The sequence below is a fragment of the Macaca thibetana genome, chromosome 16, assembly GCF_024542745.1.
Source record: "Macaca thibetana thibetana isolate TM-01 chromosome 16, ASM2454274v1, whole genome shotgun sequence".
Taxonomy (NCBI): Eukaryota; Metazoa; Chordata; class Mammalia; order Primates; family Cercopithecidae; genus Macaca; species Macaca thibetana.
The window spans coordinates 7,709,967-7,722,576 of record NC_065593.1 but is presented as its reverse complement, the minus strand read 5'-3'; the positions used below and the strand labels follow the sequence as shown (position 1 = coordinate 7,722,576).

At 39.4% G+C, this 12,610-nt stretch overlaps 1 protein-coding gene across 1 annotated transcript in view; it reads left to right on the top strand.

Moving 5' to 3' along the window:
• Positions 1 to 262: 262 nt before the first annotated feature.
• Positions 263 to 12,610, top strand: part of LOC126939902 (protoheme IX farnesyltransferase, mitochondrial) — a 558,222-nt gene continuing 545,874 nt past the window's right edge. Inside the window, exon 1 of the mRNA XM_050765727.1 lies at positions 263 to 273. The gene's annotated coding sequence lies outside the window, so the exon portion shown is untranslated. The remainder of the gene's footprint in view (positions 274 to 12,610) is intronic.

Genomic DNA, 12,610 nt, shown 5'->3' with positions numbered 1-12,610 from the left:
TTTGCTTTGCACTGAGAGGCCTATTGTTAATGCTGCCAATATCTACAGCATCTCAGACACAGTGAGAAGCAGCAATCACTTCCTTCTGAAGGACAGAGACCACATGTATCAAAATCCCCGTCTCTGGACCATCTGGCTGCTGATTGTATGATACTAATATCCACACTCAATTAAACTGGGCTCCCCTTAGGAAAACAAAGATCCAAAAGAGGCGATGTCAAAAGAATTGATATCATCCAAATCCTGATGCTACAGAGAGCAGTTGGCTGGGGAAGTTGAAGAACGAAAAGACACAGCCGTGTACTTGTGACGTGGGCTGTCCATTTCACATGTAGTGAGAAGTTTTCTGAGATGTGACTTAGGAAGATAAAGGGAACCAAAGAGTTTTGGGGCATTTCTCTGAATTCTGGAGAATCTTGGGTGTGAATGAAAGAGTGAACATCTAAGAGGGAAGCAAGTACAGCCCCTCCTTGGTTCTGTAGTAGTAATGACATGGCACGTAGGAGGTCTCAAGGATTGTTTTGTCTGGGTAGTGCAAACAGATGTAAAGCTGGATTTGATGCAGCTCCTTATCCAGTAATAAGGGGTCCAGCTCTCAGAGTGCCTTCCTGCAGTTGTACAAATCAGAACAAGTGACTTTGATCTCTCACAGGATTTCAAGGCCATGTAAATTACTGAATTAAGGGTTTGACTCTGGTAGCTATTTGAGTTGTATTTTTAAATTTACATATAAATGCACATATATCAATAAATACTCTTTCATATATAAATGTGTATATCATATAAAATGTGTTTTAGAAGATACAATGAGATTGGTGCAAAAGTAATTGCGGTTTTTGCACTGTGGAAATTTGGCATTTGACATTGGAATACGTTCTTAAATAAATGTGGTTATGTTACACATCATTTTAATGCGCATGTCTTGCTTTATGTTTTTTTGCTAATGACTTATTACTTGCTGTTTATTTTATATTTATTTTAGACTACGGAAATGATGTTAGACCAAAAGTAAATTCAAACTTTTCAAAACGGGTCATAAAACAGCAGAGACAACTGGCAACATAAACAATACATTTGGCCCAGGAACTGCAAATGAACATACAGTGCAGTGGTGGTTCAAAAAGTTTTGCAAAGGAGACAAGAGCCTTAAAGATGAGGAGCATATTGCCCGGCCATCAGAAGTTGACAACGACCAACTGAGAGCGATCATTGAAGCTGATCCTCTTACAACTACATGATAAGTTGCTGAAGAACTCAACGTTGACCATTCTATGGTCATTTGGCATTTGAAACAAATTGGAAAGGTGAAAAAGCTTGATAAATGGGTGCCTCATGAGCTGAGTGAAAATGTTTTTGAAGTGTTGCCTTCTCTTATTCTACACAACATCAATGAACCATTTCTCAATTGGATTGTGACATGCGATGAAAAGTGGATTTTATACGACAACCAGCAATGACCAGTTCAGTGGATGTACTGAGAGGAAGCTCCAAAGCACTCCCCAAAGCCAAACTTGCACAACAAAAAGGTCATGGTCACTGTTTGGTGATCTGCTGCCAGTCTGATCCACTACAGCTTTCTGAATCCTGGCCTAACCATTACATCTGAAAAGTATGCTTGGCAAATCAATGAGAGGCACTGAAAACTGCAATGCCTGCAGCCAGCATTGGTCAACAGGAAGGATCCAATTCTTCTCCACGGCAATTCCCAACTGTACGTCACACAGCCAACATTTCGAAAGTTGAACGAATTGGGCTCTGAAGTTTTGCTTCATCCGCCATATTCACCTGACCTCTCGCCAACCGGCTACCACTTCTTCAAGCATCTAGACAACGTTTTGCAGGGAAAATGCTTTCACAACCAGCAGGATTCAGAAAATGCTTTCCAAGAGTTCATTGAGCCCCGAAGCAAGGATTTTTACACTATAGGAAATAAACAAACTTATTTCTCATTGGCAAGAATGTGTTGATTGTAATCGTTCCTATTTTGATTAATAAAGATGTGTCTGAAACTAGTTATAATGATTTAAAATTCACAGTCTGAAACCACAATCACTTTTGCACCAACCTAATATGTATATATTTGTGTATGTGTGTGTATATATATATGTGTATCTTCTCTAAGTATTAAAATATTAGGTAAAAAGAGTGAAATTATTTTCAGTTATTCTTTTCTTCTCTAGTTTTTATTTACTATCTCAACCTCAACACCCATGCCATTTTAGATGCAGTTTTTGTCTTTAGATCCTTCACCTATAGCTGGAATATGAGTTTTCCATATCCTGAGAATAAAACACTTGGCACTGCTGGCAGTAGCATCTGGGAGGCACCTAAAACAAGGATCCCTATGAAGAAGGCCTGACCTGGGGAGAGAGTTGACAGAGAGAAAACCTGAGATGAGGAAGGCAAGACTTGCATATGGAAAATCTCTGGGAGACTCTGGAGAAGAGAGGACTAGATATGCTTAGACATACATTATTTCTAAGGAAACTGTGTATGTCAGAATAATAAACTTTTGAAAACAGGTTAATTTGGGCCACTTCTTCATTAAGAGGTTGACCAGAATTTGGATTCATGAGCAAATACATATTAAAGCAACTGTGCTACTGGAGAAAAAAAATATATATATATTTTGAGTTGGAGTCAGTCTCTGTCACCTAGGCTGGAGTACAGGGATGCAATCTTGGCTCACCACAGCCTCTGTCTCCTGGGTTCAAGCAATTCTCCTGCCTCAGCCTCCCGAGTAGCTGGGACCACAGGCCCGCAACACTACGCCCAGCTATTTTTTGTATTTTTAGTAGAGACAGGGTTTCACCATGTTGGCTAGGCTGGTCTCGAACTCCTGACTTCTGGTGATCCGTCCGCCTCAGACTCCCAAAGTGCTGGGATCACAGGTGTGAGCCACTGCGCTCAACCAAAAAACTATTTTTGATGATCCAGACCATCTGACCCCAGGCACAACAGCTACCTTGGTCATTATACACCTTTACTAACTTGGAATTAACAGTGGTGGTATGACGTCTTGATCTCCTGGAAAAATCTAAGAATTAAAAATCACAGGTGCTAGTGCTGGTTCTGAAAGGTGAAGTTCATCCCTTCCCCTCTGTGACAGCATTTCACGATGTGTACAGATATTTCTGTGCATGACAATAAACAGATATTGTTTCCCAGGATAATAGCTTACTGACCAAAGACAGTCACAGGCTTCAAGATGGCTCACTAGAGGCATCTCACACTCACCTTCTCAACAAAGAATGAAAATAGTGAGTAGATAGTAACACTTCAAATAGATCATCTAAGAGAGAACACTGGAATTCAACAGAGAAGTGACAGGAAGCCCCAAAGCAGGGAATGAGAGATAAATGAGGCAGCCTACTGGGCTGAGGCTGACTGGGGACCTGTAGAGTCTCCCCATTGTGAGGAAGGAGTAAATCAGAGACGCCCAGCAGTCCACATTACCACCATAGACTCTTGCAAACATAGTCACTGGAGAGTCTCTTGGCTATAGCAGGCCCTGAAACTGATATAGGGAGCTTCCCGGAGACCACATGATGGCACTGCTCCAGCAAGGAAGCTCACAGTGGGTCCCTCACAGCCCAGAGTCCTAAGCAGTTACAGCAAGGTGCCATTTTAAGAGCTCATCCCTCAATAGACTGCAAAGGGCCAAGGCATGGGTCATCAACAGTGACTCCATTGCTTCTAGCAGTAGAGCCACCATGCATTTTCATATGCCCAGATTCCCCCGCCTGCAGTTTCCCACACTCTGAGTTGCTGCCTCGAGGGCTGAAGTGGCAAGTGGGAGGGAGGTTGCTGCTACCAGGGCTGAGGAACAAGCAAAGTGAGGGCTGCCAGCACAGAGGTTGAAATATGAACAAAGTGCACATTCCTCACCTGCCTGCCTGTGGCTGCCACTGAGAGCAACACTGACCTCTTTAGTAGCAGCTGTTGCTACCCCCTCAACTTGAACATTCTACCAAGAGTCTGGGGACCACCCTGACTCTGCCTACCACAACCAGTGCCTACACTACCAGGGACCTGAGGACAAGCCCACGTGGCCCGGCTTCACCTCCCTGCTCCCAGTGCCAGAGCATGTAATAAAATGGCCTGGGGACCACCCAGGCCAGTCCACCACTGTCGGCACCTGAGCACTCCTCCCAGGTGCCTGCAGTTGGACTCACCCACCCTGCTCCTACCACCATGGCTAGTATCCACCTGCGTGTACTACCTGTGGGCCTGGAAATTGACCCTCCTAGCCCAACACAGCCACTGTGCAGTGTGCACCACTCAAGACTCAGAGAGTTGTCCCATCACTTAATTGCCATTACCTGTGCCACATTTTCTGTTCAGAAGCCCAATAACTTGCCTACTTCCTCCATTATAAGCATCCACGCAAGCTACCTAGAGACTCAAGAATTGGCCCACCTGACCTGCTAATACCAGTGCCTGCATATGCCACCCTAGGTCCCAAGGACAGGCACACTCAGACCACCCTTGCCACCACTGGGTTCTGAAGACTGGTCCACCTGACATCCCTGTCTCCAGCAAAATTCACCACAACCTTCACTAACAATAACCCCTTAAGACACCAAGAAAATCACACACCACTGATGTTGTTTACAGAAGAACTCATACAGAAACTACACTACTGCATGCACCAAGAATCAAAGCCAAAGTGTCCTACTCAACCAACACCATAGATATATCCTCAAGAAAAATCCTCCCCTATGAAAGTAAATTCAAAAAAATTAAAGGAAGTAATTGTTTCACCAAATATGCATATATCAACATAAGGACACAGGAAACAGAAAAAAGGAAGAAAATAAGGCATTTCCAAAGAAACAATAATTCTCCAGCAACAGATCCTAATAAAAAATTTTTTACAAAATCCTAAAGAATTTAAAATACTGATTTTCAAGAAGTTCAATGAGATACAAGAGAATGCTACAAAACAATACAAATTAATCATAAAAATAATGCAGAATATGAATGAGAAATTTGCCAGAAAGATAAAGATCATTTTAAAAAACCAGAAATTCTAGAACTAAAAAATTGAATGAAATATAAAGTACATTTAAAAGCTTCAACAATACAATGGATTAAGCAGAGGAAAGAATCTCAGAACTTGAAGACAGGAATTTTAAAATAACCCAATTAGGCAAAAATAAAGAAAACATAATTTAAAAGAACGAGCAAACACTATGTGATATATGGGACAACATAAAGTCACCAAATATTCAAATTCTCTGAATACTAGAGGTGAAGAGAAAACAAAAGAGTTCAAAAATGAATTTAATAAAAAATGGATGAAAACTTCCCAAGTCTAGCAGGATATTTAGACATTTAGATACAGAAAGCTCAGAGATCCCCAAATAGATACAGTGCAAAAAGGTCTTCTCTATAGCACATTATAGTCAAACTGTCAAAAGTCAAAGGCAAAAATTCTGAAAATAGCAATACAAAAACATCAAGCCATGTATAAAAAAACAAAAACAAAACCCTAACAGATGATTTCTCAGCAGAAACCTAACAGACCAGAGGAGAATAGGATGATATATTCAAAGTGCTGACAGAAAAATCTGCCAGCCAAGGATGACTCAGGAATATTTTTCTTCATAAATGAAAGAGAAATTAAGTCTTTCCCAGACAAGGAAAACCTGAAGAAATTGATCACCACTATGATAGGCCCTACAAAAAATGCATAAAGGAGTCTTATACCCAGAAGTGAAAGAACAGTATCTGCAATCATAAAAACACATGAAAACACAAATACCCCTGGTAGAGCAAACATACGAACAAGGAAGAGAAAAGACTCAAATATTACTACTACTGAAAACCACAATGATGAATATTAAGAGAGAAAAAAAGGAACAAAGTATAAACAAAACAACCAGAAATGAATTAATAAAATGAAAGAAATAAGACCTCACATATTAATACTAACCTTAAATGTAAATAGATTGAACTTTCCTCTTAAAGAATATAGTATAGACCGAATGAAAGGATAAAAAAAAATCTCATCAAACTAAACCCAAAGTTAGCAGAAGAAAAATAATAATGGAGATCAGAGCAGAACTAAATAAAACAGAGACTTAAAAAAAATACAAAGGTGAATGAAACAAAAAGCTGATTTTTGAAAATATAAACAAGATTCATCAACCACTTGTGAGACTGGCCAAGAAAACAAAGAAAGAAGACCTCAAAAAAATCAGAAATGAAAAAGGAAACATTACAACTGATACCACAGAAATACAAAAGGCCATTAAAGACTATTATGAACAATTACACACTAAGAAACTGGAGAACTGAGACAAAATGGATAAATTCCTGGATACATACAATTTACCAACATTGAGTCAGGAAGAAATAGAAAACCTGAACAGACCAATAATAAGTAATGAGAAGGAAGCCATAATAAAACGTCTCCCAACAAAAATCCAGGACTGAATAGCTTCACTACTGAATTCTACTAAACTTTCAAAAAATAAATAACACCAGTTCTCCTCAAGCGATTCCAAAAAATGAAGAGGAGAGAATTCTCCCTTCATAAGAATGCAACTCATTCTTACAAAACAAGTATTACATTGTTACCGAAAGCAGACAAGAATGCAACAACAACAAAATAGAAAACTACAGGTTTACCCCTGGTGAACACAGATGCAAAAATTCCCAACAAAAATACTCACAAACCAAACTCTACAGCACATCAAATAAATAATAAACCATGATCAAGTGGGATTTATCCCCGGGATGAAAAGATGGTTCAATGTATGCAAATCAATAAATATAAAACATCACATCGACAGAATAAAGGACAAAAACCATATAACAATTCTTCTTCTCAATAAAAGCAGGAAAAACACTTCATAAATTTTAACACCCCTTGATGATAAAAATTCTCAACAAGCTAGGCATAGTAAGAACATACCTCAACATAATAAAGGCCACATATGACAAGCCCACAGCTAACATCATTCTGAATAAGGAAAAGCTGAAAATCTTTTCTTTAAGAACTGGAACAACACAAGATACCTGCTTTCACCACTCTCATTCAATATAGCACTGCAAGTCCTCACCAGAACAATCAGGCAAAAGCCAAAAATAAAAGCATCTAGTTGTTTTGTGTGTTTGTTTGTTTTGTTCAAAATGGCAGATCAGAGGCATTGCTAGCATACCTTTCCCACTTGGAAGGACAAAATAGTGTCTAGCGATTCGCACTGTGAAATTTTTTTCAAGAAGCGACACAGGAACTGAACAGTGAAACTGAAGGAATTACATACCCTTTGAAGGAAGCAGGAGGCTGCAGCCTACACTGTGAGTCAGGTGAAGCGCCGCAAATCCCCAGAGTAGGAGAGGAGGAGAGACTGCCTCTGAGATATACACCCCCACTGGGGACCCTGAAAGTCAGGCCATAGGGAAAGGCCCTAACCGCACCCAGCACAGGAACCAACTTGGGGAGGGTTGTGGAATATAAAAGTGGGAGCAGCAGTGGGAAGACCCTTGCATGCATTCCCAGATCCCAGCACGAGCTGAGGGCGGCCATTCCTTCCTGTTCTTCACAGGGGAACTGCTGCAGACGACCGCCAAAAAGTTCAGGAAGTGGGCGCAGGTTGAAAGAAGCCCCCTGCTGGATATCATGATGTAACCTCAGATAGGGACGAACTCCCCTGGTCAGAGCTGGAGTGAGGGGGAGACTGAAAAGTAGGCGGCAAGTGTAGGAATCGTGAATGCAGGAGCCAGGCGTTCAGCTTTGCCGTGGATGGGGAGGGGCGTGGCCTGAAAGCCGCAATTTCTGTCTTCACGGGGAAAGCTTATGACTCAGGGTAGTTGCAGGCTGAGTGGAACTCAGCTCGCTCCCAGTAGTCTGGCTCCCAGGGACTCGCACTTTTAAGGGAAGGGAGAGTGCACCACATTAAGGAAACGCCCTGTGGAACAAAAGAATCTGGATGGCAGGCCTTGAACACTGGCTCATTTTGCTGATGGAGTTTCTTTCAGCAGAGGCACAGTTGCAGTGCTGGACCCAGCAGAAAAAGTCTTCAGCTACTATCCCAACAGTCAGACAGCCCTGATGCACATGAGGGGTCTTGGAGAAGAAAAAAATATCTTTCCTCACTTGTCTACCACTGTATGCACAGTGGGGCTTCTCCCACAAGATCTCAGCATGGGTGCAACTATAGACAGCCTTTCTGGGATCTACCAGGGTGACTGCATTCCCACAGAAGGAACGCCTTCCAGGTTCAGGCTTGCATGAGAGACTGAGTCACAGTCCTTCTCTGCTTGGAACATCAACGTTCCTATGTATGAAAGGGGCGCCTATCTGATCTGAATAGCCAGAGCACTGAGACAGGAGCGTGCCTGATAGGTGGATATCTTTCCTGCTGACCCAGCTGGAGCTGAAGTTGCTCCAACTCTTTACCCTGATAAGACCTTAGTGCTACAGACTGAGGCCTCCTCCACCCACCTCTGTCAAGGTTGTAACTTCATTTATCCACCTGCTTTAGCCGCAACCAGTTCCTACCCAGGAATGAATCCTAAATCATCAAACCAGTAAATAAAATATTGAGGAAAAACAAATAAATAAGAAAAGTGCCTGCCACGGGGGGATAAGCTTTAAAATACCTTGACCATTCCAACCCCCTAGAAGATAGTGAACTTGCTCACACATTTAGCACATTGCTACTACAACCAGCATATAAGAAAGCCACCATACAAAGACTCTCTCTAACCAAGGAACTCTTATAGAGTCATCACCCCTGAAAGCACCAATAACTGAATTAGACTGTAATTAACTTTAAGCATTAAAGTCTCATCCTTTAGGGGAAAAAAGAATTTAAAAACAAGCAAGCAAACAAAATAAAAGAAACACAGTCAAATCATATGTATATTCAAGAATGAGAAGAAGCCAGAAAACTAACTCTGTTAATATGACAAAACAGGGTGCTACAACACCCACAAAATGTCACACTAGCTCTCCAGCAATGGACCCAAACTAAGATGAAATCTTTGAAATACCAGATAAGGAATTCAGAAGGTCAATTATCAAGCTACTTGAGGAGATATCAGAGGAAGGTGAAAACCATCATAAAGAAATTTAAAAAGCAGTTCAGGATATGAATAAAAAATTTCTAGAGAGAGAAATATCATAAAGAAAAACCAAACCAGAAGTTCTGGAGATGAAAAACACACTGAGAGAATTACAAAATGCAGTGGAAAATTTTAACAATAGACTATAACAAGTAAAAAAAAAAAAATCAGAGCTTGAAGACAAGGCTTTTGAATTTAATCAATCAGGCAAAAATAAAGAAAAAATCAAACGAAATTAAGAAAGTCTCCAAGAAATAAGGGATTACATAAAATGGTCAAACCTAAGAATAATCGGTGTTCCTGAAAGAAGAGAGAAAATAATATGTCTGGAGAACTTATTTGAGGGAATAATTGAGGAAAACTTCTCTGGCCTGGATAGAAATCTAGATATCCAAATCCAAGACACTCCAAGATGGAGTTTTGCTCTTGTTGCCCAGGTTGGAGTGCAATGGCATGATTTCGGCTCACTGCAACCTCTGCCTCCCAGGTTCAAGTAATTCTCCTGGGAAATTCATTGCATAAAGATCTTCAGCAAGTCATGCAGTCATTAGGTTATCTAAAGGCAATAAGAAGGAAAGAATTCCTTCATCAGTAAGACAAAGGCATCAGGTAACCCACAAAGGAAAACTGATCAGACTACCAGCAGACTTCTCAGCAGAAATCTTACAAGCTAGAGGGATTGGAGTCCTATCTTCAACCTCCTTACACAGAACAACTGTCAGTCAATAATTTTGTATCCTGCAAAACTAAGTTTCATAAATGAAGGAAAAATAAAGTCATTTTCAGACAACTGCTGAGGGAATTTGTCACTACCAAACCAACATTACATCAAATACTAAGAGGAGTTCTAAACCCTGAAATGAGAGCCTAATATGCACCAAGACAGAACCTCTTGAAAACTTAAAACTCTTAGGGTGTGTAAAACAATATCAATGAAATAAAACTATCTGGGTAAGAATTAACATGATGAAGAGAACAGTACCTCACATCTCAATATTAATGTTGAATGTAAATGGCCTAGACACTCCACTTAAAAGATATAGAATGGCAGAATGGATAAAAAATCACAATCCAAGTATCTGTTGTCTTCAAGAGACTCACCTAACATGGGAAGATTCATATAAACCCAAGGTAAAAGGATAGAAAAAGGTAAAAAGGTATTCCATACAAATGAAAATCAAAAGAGAGCAGAAATCGCTTTTTTTTTTCTTTTTTTTGAGATGGAGTTTCACTCTTGTTGCCCAGGCTGGAGTGCAATGGCATGATTTCAGCCGACTGCAACCTCTGCCTCCCAGGTACAAGCGATTCTCCTGTCTCAGCCTCCCAAGTAGCTCGGATTATAAGGTTTCACCATGTGAGTCAGGCTGGTGCAAACTCCTGACCTCAGGTGATCCACCTACCTCAACCTCCCAAAGTGCTGGGATTAACAAGCATGCACAGAAATAGCTATTCTTATATCAGACAAAACAGACTTCAAAGTAACAACAGCAAAAAAAAAAAAAAAAAAAAAAAAAAAAAAGGCAATGATAGTCACTATATAATAACAATAGAATTAATTTAGCAAGATATTATAATTCTCAATTTATACACACCAAACACTGGCACTCCCAGATTCGTAAAACAATTACTGCCAGATCTGAGAAACAAAGCAGATGGCAAAACAATATTAGGGAAAGACTTCAGTATACCACTGACAGCACTAGACAGGTCTTCAAGACAGAAAGTCAACAGAGAAACAATAGACTTAAGTGACACACTAGAACAAATGGACTTAACAGATATTTACATCCCCATTGTATTAGCATTCTCTGAGATAGACCATATAATTGGCCACAAAACAAGTCTCAATAAATTTTAAGAAATGAAAATCATATCAATTATCTTCTCAGGCCACAGTAGAATAAAACTAGAAGTTAACTCCAAAAACAATCTGTAAAATTATACAAACAAATGGAATTAAATAATCTGCTCCTGAACAATCTCTGGGTTAACAATGAAATCAAGAGAGAAATTTAAAAGTTATTTGAATTGAATAATAATAGTGACACAAGTTATTAAAACCTCCAGATACAGCAAAAGCTAAAAGGAAAGGTTATAGCACTAAATGCCTACAGCAAAAAGTTTTAAAGAGCACAAGTTGACAACCTAATGTCACACCTCAAGGAACTAGAGAAACAAGAACAAACGAAACCTAGAGCTAGAAGAAGGAAATAAATAACAAAGATAAGAACAGAACTAAATGAACTTCAAACAAAAAAAAAGATCAATGAAAGAAAAAGCTGGTTATTTGAAAAAAAATAAACAAAATCAATAGATCATTAGATAGATTAACCAAGAAAAGAAGACAGAAGATCCAAAAAACCTCAATTAGAAATGAAACTGGAGACATTATAACCGACACCACAGAAATACAAAAGATCATTCAAGACTTCTGTGAATACTTTAATGTGCACAAACTAGAAAACCTAGAGGAAATGGATAAATTCCTGGAAACATTCAACCCTCCTAGATTAAATCAGGAAGAAACAGAAACAGACTAATACCAAGCAGCAAGATTGAATCAGTAATTTAAAAATTGCCAGCAGAAAAAAAAAAAAGTCCAGGATCAGATGGATTCACAGCTAAATTCTACTAGACATTCATAGAAGAACTGGTGCCAATTCTACTGAAATTATTCCAAAAGATTGAAAAAGAAGGAATCCTCCCTAAATCATTCTGTGAAGCTAGTATCACCCTGATACCAAAACCAGGAAAAGACACAACAACAACCGCAACAAAAATGACAGAACAAATTCCCTGGTGAACTTAGATGCAAAAATCCTCCACAAAATACTAGCTAACTGAATCCAACAGCACATCAAAAAGATAATTCATTATGAGCAAGTGGGTTTCATCTCAGAAATGCAGTGATGCTTTAACCTATGCAAGTCAATAAATGTGACATATTCCATAAACAGAATTTAAAAATAAAAACTATATTATCATCTCAATAGACACAGCAAAAGCATTCAAGAAAATTGGTATCCTTTTTTGATAAAAAGTCAACAAACTCAGCATAGAATGGACATATTCCAAAATAATAAAAGCCAGGCCAGGAACAGTGGCTCACGACTGTAATCCCAACATGTTGGGAGGCTAAGGTGGGAGGATCGCTTGAGCCCAGGAGTTTGAGACCAGCCTGAGCAACATAGCAAGACCCTGTCTTTTTAAAAATAAATAAATAAATAAACAAACAAACAAATAAATAAATAAAAGAAAAACAAAAGCCATGTATGACAAACCGACAGTCAACATCACACTGAATGGAGAAAAGTTGAAAGCATTCCCCTTGAGAAAAGTAACAAGACAAGGATGCCCACTTTCACCACTCCTATTCAACATACTTCTGGAAGTCCTAGCCAGAGGAATTAGGCGAGAGAAAGAAAGAAAGGGCATCCAAATTGGAAAAGAGAAAGTCAAACTACCACCGTCTGCAGATTATATAAACTGTATACCTAGAAAATTCCAAAGACTTCTTCAAAATATTTTTAGA